Raw genomic sequence first — 18736 nt, forward strand, 5'->3', positions numbered from 1 at the left:
CCCACCACCACCATCAGGCCAGCCCTACCCCCTCCCCTTACAAAATACCTCCTCCCCCTGTCCCAGTCTGTCCTTTGGGCTGATACCGCCACCCCTCATCAGAGACTGATGGTAGAGGGTAACAGCAAAAGTGGCCACTGGAGAGAGATTATGCCATTCTGGCAGCCAAGAGCCAAAACAGGAGAGGGGACAGGGCTCCTGTCAGCAACCCTGCCTATTGTGACCTTGGCTTCATGCCCACTAATGGGCAGGGATTGAGGCCAAGAGGGTCAGAAAAGAAATGTACCGAGTCACAGGAAAGGAGACCTAAGTGGCAGGAAGCCCATCCTCGGCCTAGGAAGTGGTTGCAGGGTGAGGTTAGAAGAGTGGACTTTTCCCCAGCATCCAGGAGTGAAGATCCAATGGCCCTGGGCTGGGGAGTGGGGAAAGAGTTGTCTTTATTTGGGGCTGTGGTGGGAGGGGAAAAAAGGGAAACTGATTGTTGAGGAGACAGAGTGGTCATGAGAACCCATTCCAGTCTACCCGGCCTGCCCAGCCTGCCCAACAGCTGGAGGAGTTCTACTCTCAGAGCCTCCCTCATGTGGGTGGCTGCCTCCTGTGCCCCAGGAGGCTCTAACCAAGTGGACTACAGTTTGGAGACACAGGCTGGCTAAAGGCACCTGATCTTTTTCCTCTGGCAGCTGGCTGATCTCCCTCTGTTCCCCATCCCCTTTGTTAATTCTGGTCAACAAACCAATGAAGAGGCCAGGGGCTACACCCCCTGCCTGTCCCCAGGGGACCTTTTGGTCTCTCTTCTCCTCCTTTAACCCACTTGCAGGGACCTCTTCTCCTGGGCTTGCTTCCTTTCCAGTCCAGAGCCCTTTCCAGGTGTGGAAGAGCTCCGCCTGTCATCTAACCTTTCCTGAGCGAATGCTGCCCCCATCCCACCCCACCAAAGCAGCTGTGCCAACGCCTAGGGCCCCTCACCTTTCCTCCCCAGGGCACACCCAGAGGTCCCCCGCTGAAAAGGATTTGCTGCTTCACCTGAAGAGAGGAATGGATACATCAGGTCTCCAGAGCCACCCTTCCCTGCCTCCAGGCAGGGGGCTCTCTCTAACCAGCGCCTCCAGACCCATCAGGAAGGGTTAATTGCCTCAGAACAAGAGAGCCTAGAGGGGGAGATGCTGAGAGGAAAACATCCAGGGCTGAGAGAAAACATGCCGCACACCCCTCCCCCACCACGTACGACCAGACTGACAGCCGGGACAGACTGTCTGCTCTATCATCTCCAGTCCAGCCGCGAGGCACCTCCCCCACTGCCCGCCGCAGTCCCTGCAGACCACCTGCCCTCGGTTCCAGCCACCTGGCACTGGGCAGGGTACCCCAGTGTGGGCAGCGCAGTCCTTGCAGTGGTGGCAGTAACCACTTTCCCCTTCCTCCATGCCAGGTTCTGGTCCCACCTTTTGTGGGAGTGGGGCGGCTGCTCCCTTACCACCCTCCTCTCCAAGAATGCCCGAACTCTACGAGAACTCTACGTATCAGGGTGACTTAGCTACCTGGCCCCTCAGCCTCACTGGACAAATTGGAGGTTAGGGTGCCTTGGGGCAGGGATAGCAGAACACCAATTAAATGCGACTGTAGCAGCTGCCCCCTCCTCCATTATAAGGGGGGGGGCAATAAAGAAAGCTGGAGTTTTATAGTCCTTTTATCTGACCCACTCTCTCTTAAAGGGATCGAAACCCCCTCCTTAAAGGGATCTCCAGAAATTATTGCCCCCCCCCCGCCCCCCAGGCAAATCCAAGTGCAACCGGTCTGTTTGGTCTTTACCTGCTGAGGCCCCTTTCCCTAGGGATGGGGGAGGCAGACGTGCTCTCCCTGTGACTCTGAGCCGGAAGGGCAAGGCCCCCTCCTGCTGCCAAGGAGCCAGCTGTTGAGTGCCCAGCAAAGAAGAGAAGAACAGGCCTTCTTCCTCTTCTAATGGCACTCAATGCCACAGGCTGAGGGGGAAGTCAAGGTGAGGCAGGGGTCAGTCTGCATAAAAAGTAAAAAGGGGGGGGGTGCTACCTGCATCCAGACCTTGGGGGAACACATGTCCATGGCGCGGTGTCCAAAACCCCCATCTGCCCAGACTGCTGGCCAGAGGAAGTCTTTGCCGGCTGCTCCCCCCCATCTCCCCCACCCCCCCCCACCCCCCAAAAGCTATTTCTGCATTCTCCTTCTCGCAACTCCCGACTCCTACCCTCTTTAGGGCCCCAGGCCTTCCCCTTGGGGTGCCCTCTCCGCCCTTTATCCAAGTTGCCTCCACCAAGCCGCAACAACTGCAGACTAAACCCCATTTCAGGTTCTTCCCTGTCCCTGCCGGCGAGTCCCGGGGTTCGTCTCACCCTCCAGCGCCCTCCACACCCCCAACTCCCAGCCAAGGGGGTGGGGGATGGGCACACCTCGGCTCCGGAGAGCCCAGAAGAGCGCATCCTCCCCCTCCTGCTTACTCGGCACCTAGTCCCACCCGGCCCTTGAGGCTGCAGGGTTCGAGGAGGGTGGGTGTGAACCGGGGGGAGGGGGAGGCGGGGTCCGAGGGCACTCCAGACCAAGAGGGAGAGTCGCAAGCAGGCGTTCACTGAAGCTACCCCTTCTGCCCCTCCTCCCTTCGCGCGTGGAGGGTCGAGGCTGCCGCCGGAGGCTTTCCTGGGCGCTTGGGAACCCGCCAAGGCCCCCACCCCTGCCACTCCCAGGAGAAGAGGCTCCCCCAAGGACGGGAGCTGCGAGCCCTCCCCCCGCACCTCCCGCAGCTGCTGCAGCCTCCGGCTGAGGTCAGGCTCCACCTCCTTTCTCCGGAGGGAGAGCGCGAGGATTGTTTGTTGTTGGGGTGTGAGAGAGAGAAGGTTCGAGATCACCTGGCCCGGTGGGCACTGGCCCCAGGAGCGGGCCGAGTGGGCTGGGTTGGGCGGGAGCCCACTGCGGAGGGTCCAGAGCTAACCTCACGCACCCCCACCCCCACCCCGCGGGCTCTGCAAAAGCGGCCCCATCCGCCCGCGCCGGTTCTTCCATCCAGCCGCCCACTCGCCCTTGCCCCCGCCCAGCTGTCCGTCCCTCGAGGGATTCTCGAGGGGCCAGAATGCCCCCGGCAAAAAGGCCAGCCCAGGGGTTACCACGAAGAATCAGGCCATTTTCTTGCTCTCAAGAAGCTTCCAGTCCGGGCTGGGATGTGTTCGGGGTAGAGGGACAAGTAGCCAGAAAACAACGTGAGGAACATAACTTCTTGACAGGAACACGCAGTGGCTGCTGAGGAAGCCAAAGGCAGGGTGCTAAGGTCTGCCCTTGGTGGGGCGCGGGGGTGAGGTGTGAGAACGTTCGAGAAAGGGTTAAGCCGCGAGCAAAGTCTCTACGAAGGCGCAGGCATTCTCCACGCAGACCTGCCATCGGTAGGGGCAAAGTTGAGGCCGTGCAGCGCAGGGGTCCTGGCTTGAAAAAAGGCGCAGAGCTGTGAAGTAGGGAGAGTGAGGCGAGGGTTGAGGCTGAAGAGGAGGCTGGGGCCACCTGGGTTTGTAAGCCCTGCCCAGGAGCTTCATAACCAGCGCATCCAGCAACGGGGGATTTTAAGGGAAGGAAGGTCTCGGTCAGAGCTGGGCTGACAGAAATCCAGGGAGGCGAGTTGGGGGAGCAGTGGGCTGAGGCTCATGCAGGAGGGATGTTGCCTCCTCCTCGATGTCCATCCAGCGCTGGCCTCTCCGAGGGATGTTTTACCTTGGGGCTCCGCCCTCCCTACTAGGTGGGCTGAAAGGGTCCATCCTTGGGGAAGAGCCCTGAGTGCGGCTCCCACCGCCAAGCAGGGGCTGTACCTCATTTCCCGGGAAGGGATGGGAAGGGCTCAATGTCTCCAACTCCTGCTTCGCCCTTCTAAGCAGTCCTGCCATTTCCTAGAGCAGCGATGAGAATGAAGTCCGCAAAGGTGGGAACCAGCTTTGCCCTCCAGGTGCTGTTTCCCTGCCCTACTTGGGACTGTAATTCTCAGGCAGTGGACACTGATGATGAAAGCCGTATAGAGCTGGTTTTGTTTGCATCCCAATCCCAAGAGGCAGATATGACCTCTGTCACCATTTCATAGATTAGGAAACTGAGGCTTAGAGCGATTAATGCCTGTCCCAGGTCACACAGGTGATCTATACCCGGCTTGCCTGACCCTCAGGTCAGGTTGGATCCCCTGGTCCCTGTCCACAGCACTGCTTTCTAGGAGCCTGGACAGCCATGCCCCACTTGTCTGCTCCTGACCACAGCCGCTGTTGGGATTGCCAGGTTGAGTAGAACAGAGTGAGAGGGTGTCAACAAAGGTTCATATCATAGCCCTACCCTTTCTAGAAAGCCTGTTTCCATGACATCTGGAAGCAAACTCTTCCTGGGCTTTTCTTTGGGGTTCTCCAGCAGAGGTCATACCCATTCATGTTTGTTCCTGGAGTTCTTGGGTTCTCTGCCCCCAAATCCTCATCCTCAGAGCCTCAAGCCTGACTTCCTGGGAAGGTCTCTCAAAGACCAGGTCCACTTTGCTCACTGATGTTCTGGATTCCCAGAGGCCCCACACTCCTCCTGCTATGCCTTCCTGACTGGCTGCTGCTTTTCCTGGGTCTCAGTGATGAGACCTGGAAGGCAGGATTGTGTCTTCAACTTCCTCTTTATGGTTTTGTGTCAGGCGTATCCTTGAACCCAAGGAAGATGGCATTCTAGGTCCCTCAGAACCTGGCCTCAGGACAGCCCTCTACCTCTCTCCTTTCACAGGTCCGCTTAGGGGTCCCAACCTGGCAACCTTTAAGAATTCAGCAGGCAGATGAGTTCTGTTTGACAAGTTTTTTTTTTTTTTTTTCTCACAAGGCTTTCAAAGAAGACTGAAATTAGGAACCCATAATGAAATGTTTGGAGATTTAAAATTAAAATCCAGAGTTCCAGTCTCTCTTGAAATATTAGAAGACCTGGCTACCTTTGGCCCATATTTCCATTTGCTAGTGCCAAGCAGCAAATGCCATTTTTACGGGGCAGGGGTGCTCCAGTGGCATTTATTCCTGCCTGACCTCTGAAGGTCTTCGGGTTTGTGACCCTTGCATAGTGGACACAGAGACACAGATGGTTGTCTGGTTGTCTGGTTGTCTGGTTGTCCAGGCCTTTGGTGTGTCTGCCTTCCTTGGCCCTACCTGGAGAGCCTCATTACATTCTCACAGCCTATTTCTCTTTACTACCTTCATTATTGTTTACTGGGTGTACTCCAAGTTCCATGGACCCAGGCTGTAGATGAGAAGGGAAATTAAATGTGGTCCAGGGTGTGTGGGCTCCACTGGGTGACTACTCCCAAGAACAGGGTGAGATTCTTGGCAAATAGTAGGTGCCTAATAATATTTGATGAGCTGAACAGTGTATGATCTTGGTAAACGGAAAATGAATAAATAAATTAATGGGGAGGGGGGATGATCATTCCAAGAAGCATGAAATGTCTGTACCGATCTGGGTGTGAGTTGCTTGGGATCTCAGTTTCCTCAGAGTCACTGCTATTAGGACGCTGGTCTGCTCAGAAATCAAATGGGAGTATGTCAAGGAGGACCCCTCCTTTGAGGAACCTGGGAGGCTGTGAACTGAAAACCCAGGAGTGCCACCACTGAGGTTCTTTGAACCCAGACCCATAGACTGGGTCCCAGGGGGATGAGGAAACCCAGATCTGGAATGAGCGGTGTCTTCCAAAGCCTTACAGAAGGCATGGGCAGGCGCTCAACACACATTTTTTTTTCTGTAATCTTCAACAACCCTTTTAGGTAAATATCATTCTCATATTTACAAATGAATAAGGACCCTGAGACCTGGAGAGTCTAAGTAACTGCTCAAGATCACACAGTCTTGGAGTGGTTCCAAACCTTTGCTTTTTTTAAAATATGGCACTTAGCATAAAGGGTTAACAGAGGCCTGACCCTTTGTAGGAAGGACTAAAAGCTTTATACTCTTTTTACTTTCATGTAGTGTAGCGGTTAAAGAAAACAAACTCTTTAGCCAGACTCCCTGAGCTGGAATCCTGGCTCTATAGCTTCTTAAACATGCAGAGTGCTTAGAACAGTGCTGAATCTATAGCAGATGGCCCCAAAGCATTAGAAGTTATGAATCTGCTTCATCATGCCCCCAACCTGCCATGCCTGCAGCCTTCCCTGTTTCTGTATTGGCATTGGAATCCAGTCCTGCAACCCCTGTTTACACTTGGGTCTCATATTGGGAGCCCCTAGTCCGTGGTGCCCAGGGCTGTAATCTGCCCACCCAGCTGTGGTATGTCCCACTCTGGCCTCAGTCAGGCTGGATGCCTCTCATTGCTGCATCTGGGGGAGGAGACAGGCTCTCTCCGCATGGCTTTTCCACTTTACCCTCCCAAGACCAGGGCAGTTTCCATGACCCTAGCCATCTTCCTATGCATTTAGAAAGACTTTTGGTGGCATCCCTAATCACATTCCTCAAGTCTCTGTCTCCTACAAGCTTCTAGCCACAAGCCACCGATCTCTTCAGTCTTCTGAAAGCAAGAGCAGAGGCAGAGAGTCACCCCATGGTTGAGTCACCCTCAACCTCAGTGAACACACAAGAGGCCAGGGTCAGTCCTTTCCAGCAGAGACACCCCCTGGAGAGGTCCCCAAACTAAAGTCTGGGTCACAAGTGCTATGCTGACCATCTGCAGCACCACTCACACTCGGCACTGTTCAGGCACCAGTGGACCTGGGAGTGATGCCAATTACGTGGCATCTGACTTGGACAGCCTCCCCTCCACCCAGTAGAGGAGAGACACACTGAAACTGAAGAACCCAGCCAAGGGTATATGAGCCAAGCAAGACTTACCCAGGCAATAATCAGCTGGGGAGGTGACACAAAGACTCAGGCATAAAGTCTGACAAACTTTTCCCCTGATTTGGGAATATGATCCTAATTTTTATTTATTTTTATTTATTCATTTTTATTTTTTGCTTTTTAGGACCACACCCATGGCATATGGAATTTCCCAGGCTAGGGGTTGAATCACAGCTATAGCTGCCAGCCTACACTTCAGCCACAGAAAATCAGGATCTGAGCCAAGTCTGCAGCCTACACCACAACTCACAGCAACTCTGGATCCCCAACTCACTGAGTGAGGCCAGGGATCGAACCTGCATCCTCATAGATACTAGTCAGATTCGTTTCTGCTGTACCACAATGGGAACTCCCTATGATCCCAATTTTTTTGTGTGTGTGTCTTTTTGTCTTTTTCTAGGGCCACACCCGTGGCATATGGAGGTTCCCAGGCTAGGGGTCTAATTGGAGCTGTAGCCGACAGCCTAGGCCAGAGCCACAGTAACGTGGGATCAGAGCCGCGTCTGTGACTTACACTACAGCTCACTGCAACGCCGGATCCTTAACCCCACTGAGCAAGGCCAAGGATAGACCTGCAACCTCATGGTTTCTAGTCGGATTTGTTAACCACTGCGCCACGACAGGAACTCCCTATGATCCTAATTTTTAAAAAATCTTGTAGTTCCCCGGTGGCCTTGTGGTTAAGAATCCGGCATTGCCACTGCTCTGGCTCGGGTCACTGCTGTGGTACAGGCTAGATCCCTGACCTGGGAATTTCTGTATGAGGCAGGTGTGGCCCAAAAAAACCCCCACAAAATCTTACAAGGGGATTTGCAAAATCATGATTGGTTATTTGGGCAACTCTTCATTACTAAAATGCATATGGGGAGAGTTCCTGCTGTGGCACAGTGGGTTAAGAATTGGACTGCAGGAATTCCGGTTGTGGCTCAGCAGATATGAGCCCGACTAGTATCCATGAGGATGTAGGTTCGATCCCTGGCCTTACTCAGTGGGTTAAGGATCTGGCATTGCTGTGAGCTTCAGTGTAGGTTGCAGACGCGGCTCGGATCCCGTGTTGTTGTGGCTGTGGTGTAGGCTAGGAGCTGCAATTCCGATTTGACCCCTAGCCTGGAAACTTCCATATGCCTCACCTGCAGCCCTAAAAAAAAAAATTCCACTGCAGCAGCTCTAGTGCCTATGGAGGTGAAGGTTTGATCCCCAGCCTGGTGCAGTGGGTTAAAGGATCCGGTGTTGCCACTGCTGCAGCTTGGATTCAATCCCTGGTCTAGGAACACCCTTGTGCCTCGGGTGTGGCCATAAAAAAATAAACAAAAAAACTGCAACCATGTGAAATGTGTATGGGTACCTCAGCAATTGCCTTTTTGTTTCTGTCAGAATGTGTTCTATAGTGGTAGGTGACATTCCTGGAGAGGTTCCATGAGCTCAGCACTATGGGGGTTTTTTTGCTTCTTTTTTTTAGACCCATACCCACAGCATATGCAGCTTCCCAGGCTAGAGGTCTAATCAGAGCTGTTGCTCCCGGCCTACACCACAGCCACAGCAATGCCAGATCCTTAACCCATTGAGCGAGGCCAGGGATCGAACCCGCAATCTCATGGTTCCTAGTCAGATTCATTTCCATTGTGCCCCCAAGGGAACTCCTGTGTTAAGTTCTTTACACACTCTCCTTTCATCTTCAGCCAGTGTTATGAAACTGGTACTGTTATTAGTCCCATTTTACTGATAAGGAAACTGAGGCATAGAGAGACTTGATAACTTGCCCAGAGTCACACAGCTAATAAATAGCAGAGTCAGGGATCAAATCCCAGCCTTATCACTTTTTTTTTTTTTGGTCTTTTTAGGGCTGCAGCTAAAGGAGGTTCCCAGGCTAGGGGTAGAATCAGAGCTGTAGCTGCCAGCCTACACCACAGCCACAGCAGCGTGGGATCCAAGCCAAATCTGTGACCTACACCACAACTCATGGCAACACCAGATCCTTAACCCACTGAGCAAGGCCAGGGATCAAACCTTCGTCCTCATGGATGCTAGTCAGATTCGTTTCCACTGAGCCAAGATGGGAACTCCCCAGCTTTGCCACTTTTAACTGTTCCATCACTTGTTCCTGAATGAGCTTCCCCAAACAATTCTTTTTTCTTCTGTTTTCTAAATGTCTGTTAGCAAGTCATTTGGATTTTACACATGAAGTTGCTGTGAGCAACATTCATCTCACTACTAGATTGGGGGGCAAAATGTTGTGAGTGTATTGTCATGTTTCTTTATAAAAAGAATATTCCTTTTGCAAAGCCTCATCAAAAGTACCCTTTCTTTGCCCTCTGCACTCATTTTGACATGATGTAACAATGTGGTCTTTCAGGGACATCAGATACTTCAACCAACTTCCAACTACAGGCAAACACAGCTCTCTTTCCAGTGTTTTGATTTTGGGGTTAAGGGCAGCACCTCCCACTCAGTTTCCAAAGCCAAGAACCAGGAGTCATCCTTGGTACCTCCCTCTCCCTCCCCAGCCACCACCCACAGCCTGACTGTCATTTACTTTCACTCCTCACACCTCCTCCCTACCCCAGTGACCTCAGCCCTAGCCTCCTGCATCTGCTCTGCCCTCCCCACCCCCCACCGCACTGCCCCCAACCTGTTCTCCACATAGCAGCCGGAGAGATCTTTCCAAAACAGATAGCATCGTATCCCTTGCCTGCTTAAACACTTCTGTGGCTCCTGGTGGCTGTCAGGATGGAAATCTGAATCTTGAACAGACAACTGAAACTGCTGGAGCTTGGAGGCTCCCAGGTTCCTACCCTCCATCCCTCTTTCATTTACAATCCTTAGCTAGCAATGCATCCTCCCTCCCAAGCCCAGCCAGGCCAGCAAGAGTAAGGCCTGTCTCCCTGAGACTGGAGTGAGGACTGAGGCTACACTGGGACCTACTAGTTCCCCACAGCTTGGCAGGGTACCTACACATGGTAGTTCTCAGTAGCAGCTACTGAATGATGAATGAATAAATGAATGCCTGGCCGAGAGAAAGCCAGCCTTTGCCTGTGCTGCAGTGGCTCTGCGGTCTGCCTGCTTGCCAAGCAGTCACAGGGCTGGGCTTTCATAGCAGTATAGAAAACTACCTCCAGTAGCCACACTATGTTCCAGGCCCTGCCTGCTGCCCTTAGACTCCACTCCTCTCAGCCCAGTTTCCTGTTCTCAGGAGTAATTGTGATATTACCTCAGAGTAATTGTGATTGTCCTCTGAGTCCGAGGTGTGTGGGTTTTGTGATTCGTGCATATTTTTACTATAAAACTTTCTGGCTTGATTAGTTCAGTGACTGGATTATAATAGTTAGGGGTTCGACAGGGCAGACTGAAATCTGGAGATGTAAAAGTTACAGCACTGGCTTTTGGCAGTCGGATGGCTTTCCCAAGAAGCTAGAGTCTATGGCCCCAGAACTCTGCTCTTTTACTAGCTGCTAAAAAGATCGGAGAATTTTGTTCAAGGCAAAGCCTTGGGACTTCCCCTGCCTTCTTCTGCCCTTCCTCCTGCAAGTCCACCCTTGAACTTTTAGTTAAATCTGATTTCATTTAAATAAGCTTGGTGGAGGGTGACAGGAAGAGAGGTGGTCCCCTCCTGCGGCCCCTAGGGCAGGCATTCATTATGCAAGTATTTAACGGTGGGTACCTCCGCTAAGCCAGGCTTAATTTCGAGGATATAGAAACAAACCGGACAGGGACAGGTAATGGCTGAACGGTGCTCATGCTGGGTGTTAAAGAAAGGATAACATCAGAACTGACTGGAGTGGGGGAGGGAGGGCAGACTCGGGGTTTGGGATTGGCGTATGCACACTGAGCTACATGGAATGATTGGTCAATGGGGACCTGCTGTATAGCACAGAGAATTCTACCCAATATTCTGTGATAATCTATGTGGGAAAAGAATCTGAAAAAGAATGGATGTGTGTACATGTATAACCGAGTCACTTTGTTTTACAGCAGAAATTTTCATAACCTTATAAATCGACTATACTGCAATAAAACTTAAAAAAATAATTGCAAGAGAGGCTGAGAAATGTAATAAAGTTGGAAATGTGGGGGGGGGGGACTGATTGGTGTGATTAAACATCTATCAGCGTTTGAAGTCTATTTCCCCGATTAGATTGTAAGCTCCTTTGACCCCATAACTGCCCCTCAGCATTGAATCCTGGCAGAGTGGCCACTCTGTACATGCCAGTTGTTATTCACTGAGCTGAGGACTAGGTGGGGCAGAGCAGCAGATCACTCAAGCAGGCTGAGCCTGGGGTGCCCCACCTGGGGGGCAGGAGCCTGGATAAACATGTCCATCCACTGACTGGTGGTGGACTGCGTGGTGGGTCCCAGGAAATCCCTGCAGACTCTCTGAGCTGCAGAGTGATGAAGTTTCCGAGGCAGCAGGGGAATGAGTTGGGTGGGTGGCTTTTCCTGGTGAGTGGGGCAGGCTGAGGACGGGGGACGGGTGTTGGCAGTAGTGAAGGGAAGGAGCAGATGGGAGGACCTGGTGGGAAAGCATAAGATAGGTAGCTGAGCCCACGAGAGTGGCCACCTGGGGCTCCCTTCTTGGGGCAGAGGGGAACTTGGAAGTTTAAGGAATGCAGAATATGGGATGGGGAAGTAGGAAAAGTAGGGAAGAGCACATATCAGTGAGGGAGAGACCTCAGAACTAACACTGAGGAGCCAGTGTTTCTCTGTCTGACCTTTCTTTGGGGAGGGCTCACAGCCTCACTTACAAATGGTCCTGCTGCCTATTGATAGCAGGCTGCACACTCCAGGCACCTCTAGGACTCTGTCCCTTCCCCACCACCTCTCCAAGGCTGCAGAGGCTCAGACTGGAGGTTTGGCTGATCAGATGGGCAAAGCAGAAAAATTGCAACATGGGAGTTCCCTGGTGGCACAGCTAGTTAAGGATCTGGCAATGTCACTGCTTTGGTTTGGGTAACTGCTGTGGTGCAGGTTCAGTCCCTGGCCCAGGAGCTTCCACAAGCCATGGGTGCAGCCAAAAAAACAAACAAAACAAAAACAAAAAACAACCCTGCAGCATAAAACTCCAAAAGGCCCCTAGGGGTCAGACAGTGGGGTTTAGGGTTGTGGGTTGCAGGGTGCCAAGCACCCAAGCATCCCACAGGGGAGAGGACAAAGGAGGGCCCCACTTGCTTTCCAGGGAGGACTTCACTCTGGAACCAGGCAGCTTCCCAGGAAAGGTGGGTACCTGGGGCAGATAGAGATAACACAAAGGCCAACCTGCTTCTATCCACCCTTTTCTCAGCCTTGTAGGACCAAGGTGACTCTGCCCTGGGGGCCCTAGAGGGTGGGGGCAGGGAGAGAGGTAGTGAGAAGGGCTGGCACTTGCTGGATCTGCAAATCTGGGTGGTGATTCTTTAGCTTGAACCTTTGCCAGCTCTGGGCATTGGAAGCAGTCTCAGCATTGCGGAACAGATCCCTGCTGTCCCAGGCAACTGCAGTCATACAAAATTCACATCCCTCTGGGTTCTGTTTTTTTTTCCACGCCCATTGCACGTGGAAGTTCTGCAGCCAGGAATTGAACCCGTATGACAGCACTAACAACACCGGATTCTTAACCCACTGCACCAGCAGGGAACTACCCCCCAGTCTTTTTTTTTTTTTTTCTGTCTTTTTGGGGCCGCACCTGCAGCACATGGAGGTTCTCAGGCTAGGGGTCTAATTGGACCTGCAGCTGCCAGCCTACACCACAGCCACAGCAAAATGGGATCTGAGCTGAGTTTGCAACCTCCACCACAGCTCACAGCAACACTGGATCATTAATCCACTAACTAAAGCCAGGGATCCAACCCGTATCCTCATGGATACTAGTCAGGTTTTTTTGGTTTTTTTTTTTTTTTGGCTTTTTAGGCCACACTCCTGGCATATGGAGGGTACCTGGCTAGGGGTTAATTGGAGCTACAGCTGCTGGCCACAGCCATAGCCACAGCAACGCCAGATCCGAGCCGTGTCTGTGACCCCACCACAACTCACGGTAACTCCGGATCCTCAACCCACTGAGCGAGGCCAGGGATCGAACCCGAAACCTCATGATTCCTAGTTGGATTCGTTAATCACTGCACCACAACAGGAACACGACTAGTCAGGTTCTTAACCCACTGAGCCAAAACGGGAACTCCTCCCCCTCCAGTCTTAATGAACAATCTTGAAATGGCCCAGACCCCACCCTTCCACTCTGGGCCATCAACAGGAGTCTGGAAAGAAATCGGGAGTTCCCGTTGTGGCTCAGCAGTAAGGAAACGGATTAGTATCCATGAGGATGCAGGTTCGATCCCTGGCCTTGTTCAGTGAGTTAAGGATCTGGTGTTGCTGTGAGCTGTGGTATATGCCAGCAGCTACAGATCTGATTTGATCCCTAGCCTGGGAACTTCCATATGCCGCAGGTGCAGCCCTAAAAGGAGCAAAATTTAAAAAAAGAGAGACAAGAAATGGGAAGGACCAGGTAGGCTGCAGGCCAGTTATGAAGGACATCAAGACTCACTACTCTAGCCACTTTTCACTTCAGATTCCTCCTCCCCTTATTTTAGATTGTAATTCATCTTATAATCAAATTTAATTAAATAATTTTACTTCAGTAAGTAAAGGGACCCCGCAAGTATGCTCAACCTGCCCAACTGGGCAACATCAGGCAAGGGCTCAGGTGTGGACCAAGAGAATTTGCTACCCCAGTCTCAGAAATAGAACAAACATTTGAGGTGGGCCCTGGGTTATCCTGAAAATATTCAGCTTTGCAGAGGCTGCCTCTAGGAGCCCAGTCGGATGCACTGGGGGGACCCTCAAGGCAGGCCAGGCAGGTGGCCCCTGGAGCTGGGCTTATCTCCCTCAAACAGCTGTGAGTTCACATTCCTTGCCTCCATTCCTGTGGTGTGTCTAACAGCTTGTCTCTTGGTGTGTGCAGCCCTGTGCGGGTCTGTGTGTATGCCACCAGGTATGCCCACTGGACACAAAGGCACGGGTGTGTTTGGATGGAGATGCGCCTCTCTTGGCTGGGGACAGCCCTAGTTTTCACTTCTTCCTTTCTTCCTCCTGTCTCTTGCTGGCAAGGGCAGCCTTCTGCACCTCCTCCACTGACCCCCTCTGCTCTGCATACTACCTGTGCTGAGATATCCCTGGGCCTAGAATATGCTTCCTCTCCTCAAGAAAATTCCCCTTTACCTGTCCAGCCCTTTCTCTCCAATGTCTTACAGGACAAAGCTGTGTCAGGCCACCTGGCAGAGTAAGTGGAAACAACTGTTTCTTTGAGGCTGGTCTGTGCCCGTGCTAACTCAGTGCAGTATCCCAGCCCCCAGCTCAGAGCATGGTTCTCAGTTTGTCTATAAAGGTTTGTTGCCTCCATTTTTTTGTTTTGTTTTTTGTTTTTTGTCTTTTCTAGGGCTGCACCCGCGGCATATGGAGGTTCCCAGGCTAGGGGTCTAATCGGAGCTGTAGCTGCCGGCCTAGGCCACAGTGACAGCAACGCCAGATCTGCGACCAACACCACAGCTCACGGCAACACCAGATCCTTAACCCACTGAGCGAGGCCAGGGATCGAACCCACAACCTCATGGTTCCTAGTCAGATTGGTTAACCACTGAGCCACGACGGGAATTCCTGGTGCCTCTGTTTTATAAGCCCCAGGCAGGGAAGCAATGATGTACACTCCAGTTGTTATCTAGCTCCCCCGCCCCTGCCAAAAAGAAGCTCCTGGTGTTGGCCCCAAGGCTGGTGTGCCACCTCTGTCCTGGGTCATCTCTGGTGGCATCATTCTAAAAAACCCAGGCACACAACAACTTTGGAAAACAATTTGGAATTACCCAGTAAAGTAATATACCCTACATATACCCTACAACACAGAAATTCCATTCCTGGGAAGATACCTGGAGACTCTAACACACATAAACTGGGAGACACATGTAGAATGTTTTAGTGTGGCCCCAAACTGGAAACAACCCAAATGTCCATCAACACAAGAATGGGTAATTCAATTGCAGTATTTTCACAGAATGGAATACTATACAAGAAAAAAAATTGAACAAATTATAGCTCCACTCATTAACATGAATGAATTTTAAAGACAGAGGAATATATTCAGTATGAGACCCATTGCACAAAGCTTAAAAACAGTCAATTAAGGAGTTCCCTTGTGGTGCAGTTAAGGATCTGACATTGTCACTGTAGTGGCTCAGATCACTGTTGTGGAGCAGGTTCGATCTCTGGCCTGGGGAACTTCCACATGATTCAGGGGCAGCCAACCCCCCTCCCCCCAAAAATCCAGGCAATCAAAATACTATTGTTTAGAGAGACACACAGAAGTAAGAAGCCATAAAGAAAAGTGAGGCAAGGGCTGTCACTAAACTCAGGACTATGGTTCCTCTAGGGAGAACGTGTCAGGGGCAGCCACACCGGCTTCTAAAGTACTTGTAATGCTCTCTTTGTTGGCCTAGGTACTGAGTACACAGAAGTTTCAGTATTCTTCATACTGCATATATACATACATACTCTTCTTTTTTGGGGGGAGGGGTCTTTTTAGGGCTGCACCCACAGCACAAGGAAGTTCCCAGGCTAAGGGGCAAATCGGAGCTGTAGCTGCTGGCCTAAGACACAGTCACAGCAACCCAGGATCTGAGCCACATCTGTGACCTATACCACAGCTCACAGCAATGCCGGAGCCTTAACCCACTGAGTGAGGCCAGGGATCGAACCCACATCCTCATGGATCCTAGTCAGGTTCGTTACTGCTGAGCCATGATGGGACTCCACATACTCTTCTGTATATACTATACACTTTATACAAGGGAAAAAAAGGACAGTGTGTGCCCCGACTCTACCCTCTTTTTTTATCCAATCCCTGTGCTTGTCCTCAGCTGGCAGGGTAGGGTGGGGAACCCAGGGTCCCTCATCATAGTTCCTTTCTGTTTCTGAGGGGCTCAGAGGACTATGGGAGGTGAGGCCTCCCCTCTGCAGCTGGGCCCTAGCAACTCCAGGGTGGGAAGGCCTAGGGGAAGCAGGACCAGGCCAGGCCGGCTGACTCTGCTGTCTCTGCCAACTCTGGGGATTAGGCCAGGCTCTGGCCCACCTGTTGTTTCACTCATTCAGCATGAACATAGCACTGAGTGAGTGCTTACTGTGAGCACTGGGTGTTGTTGGGAGCGTTCAGCTAAGTGAGAAATGGTCATTGACCTCAAAGATCTGTACAGTATAGAGGTAATCACATATACAAATAACTACGGTACCAGCGAAATCTGAGCTAAGTGGCACATGACACTTTTTTCTAAAATGCTTTCAACAAATATTTGTTGAGCATCTATTATGTGCCAGCAACCATGCCAGACTGTGAGCACATAAAGGCAGTTCCATCACAAGCCTGACTCTAAAGTTCTTAGCCTAATGCTAGGGAAACAGACACAGATGAGACAAACACAACAGTGGGGAAAGCCTGCTGCTGCAGGTATGCCTGGGGAGAAGCAAAAAGGAACCCCACTTGGGATAGGGGAAACGAGGACAGAGGAGTGGGCAAGATCAGAGAAGGGCAGCCTTCCTGAAGGAGACAGTCCCTGAACTGAGTCTTTAGGGAGGAGGAGGCAAGAGCAAGGTGAGGGGCTAGGACATCCTCCACAGAGGGACCAGCTGGGGCAAAGGCACAGGGTCAGAAACAGTGGCAGGAGGACTGTTTGCAACTAGAGCACAAGTACTGGGCAGGGGTGGGGAGAGGGGCACCCGGGGGGAAGGCCTGGTCAGATGAGTCAGATCTGCCTTGCAAAACCTTAGACAGTTGTTGTAGAAACTTTTTTTTTGGTCTGTCTTTTGAGAAGTTCTCAAGCTAGGGGTCCAATCCGAGCTATAGCTGCCAGCCTACACAACAGGAACAGCAACCCCAGATCCGAGCTGGGTCCTGTGACCTATACCACAGCTCATGGCAACGCCGGATCTGTAACCCACTGAGCAAGGTCAGGGATCGAACCCACACACTCATGGTTCCTAGTTGGATTCGTTAACCACTGAGCCACGACAGGAACTCCTCCTAGGTATTTTTTTAAATTGCCTTTTTAAAGTGGCCTTTCCTGAATGAAATGACACAAGATAGAGAATAGCCGGCCTCCCCCCCCGCCCCCCCCCCCCCCCCCCCCCCATGTCCTCATTTGGCAAAATAAAACGTCCATAGAGCCCTGTGCACCCTGAAATCCAACGCTGGGAGCCTCCAGGCCTAGCACCCTGCTTCTGCGGCAGGCAGCCGGCAGGGGTCAGGCGAGCTCCACGCAGGGCCCATAGAGCGGCGCCTGAGCCCGCCAGCCAGAGCCGTGCACCTCAACGAACGGGCGTCTCCGGGGAGGGGGCAGAGGGAGGACCTTGGACCTGTCCTAGGCTGGGGGTCGCAACTAACGGCCCTGGGTCTCAGCTTCCCCTGGTGGGGTGTAGGCTGTGCGCCCCTCCCCGACCCCCACGCCTAGCTGCTGACACCAGCTCTGGCTGCACTGGGCGGCAGGGGTCTGGGTGTGGCTAGTTCAGCCACCACCCAAGGTTTATTCGGCTACCCTGGGCAGCTCACCGGTCTTCTGGAAGGGGGCCTCCGCGCAGCCTTGTCTTCTGCACTGAGTTGTGGCGATCAAGGAGCTAACGTACGAGGTCTATGTAGGTGAGGGACTGTTGTTACCAGGTTTTATGGGTTTGGAATTAGGACTCAGGCCTCTGGGGAAGTTACCCTCTAGGCCCCAAACCAGGTGTTCTAAAAGGTTGCCTGTGCCTCAGAATTACCCTTGGAGATTTGATTAAGCCTGGGGCCCCTCCAGGAATCTGCATTTTTTACAGGTTGCCAAATTCTACTAAAGGGTATGCCCAGACCACACTTGGAAAAACATTCCCTTAACTTCTGTTGCCATCCCACAGGGTAAGCAGGAGGAAAACAAAGAGTGGGATGGCAGTCAACAGGGGAGCTGGGCCCATATGACCCACCTGAAACTGGAGTGGAATGAGGCAGCCCAGGAAGAAGTGGTGCTAACCCTGGGCTGTAGAGTTGCACGATAGGGGTAAACAACCCCAAACTCGAGAACTGGGTGCCCCCTGCTCTTCCACCATTCATGACTCTTGCTACACTTTTTGGGCTGTTTTCCCCCTGCTTTTTAAGGGCCATACCCTCAGCACGTGGAAGTTCCCAGGTTAGGGATCGAATTGGAGCTGCAGCTGCCAGCCTACACCACAGCCACAACAATGATGGATCTTTCCTTAACCTACTGAGCGAGGCCAGGGATTGAATCACATCCTCATGGATCCTAGCTGGGTTCATTACCACTGAGCCACAATGGAAACACCTGGCTTTATTTTTAAACATTTCACATACAGCATCAGGAGAAAGATCATTCTCCCCAAGTTGGTGGCAGGGCTCCGTCACCCACACCAACTGGTTAAAACATACCATTCTGTCACATTCTGAACATCTTGGGCTGGTTGTTCCAGATACACTTGAAACCAAATAAAACCACCATTTTATTTTATTTTTGTATTTTTAGGGCTACACCCGGGGCATATGGAGGCTCCCAGGCTAGGGGTCAAATCGTAGCTACAGCTGCTGGCCTATGCCATGGCCACAGCAACATGGGATCTGAGCCATGTCTGTGACCTGTACCGCAGCTCACGGAAATGCTGGATCCTTAACCCAATGAGCAGGGCCAGGGATTGAACCTGCATCCTCATGGACATTAGTTGGGTTTGTTACTGCTGAGCTACAATGGGAATTCCCAAGGTCATTTTAGCCACATTCCTCTCCAGCACAACAAGGAGCAGGGTGGGCAAGAAGCCCTGGATACACAAGCCTCTCAGGACAGGACTGGGCTGGGGCCGGTAAAGAGCTAAAACCACCTGTCAGAAGCATCAGGCTGGGGACAGCTCTTGGCTA

This window comes from Phacochoerus africanus, chromosome 2 (genome assembly GCF_016906955.1).
Source record: "Phacochoerus africanus isolate WHEZ1 chromosome 2, ROS_Pafr_v1, whole genome shotgun sequence".
In the NCBI taxonomy this organism is placed as follows: Eukaryota; Metazoa; Chordata; class Mammalia; order Artiodactyla; family Suidae; genus Phacochoerus; species Phacochoerus africanus.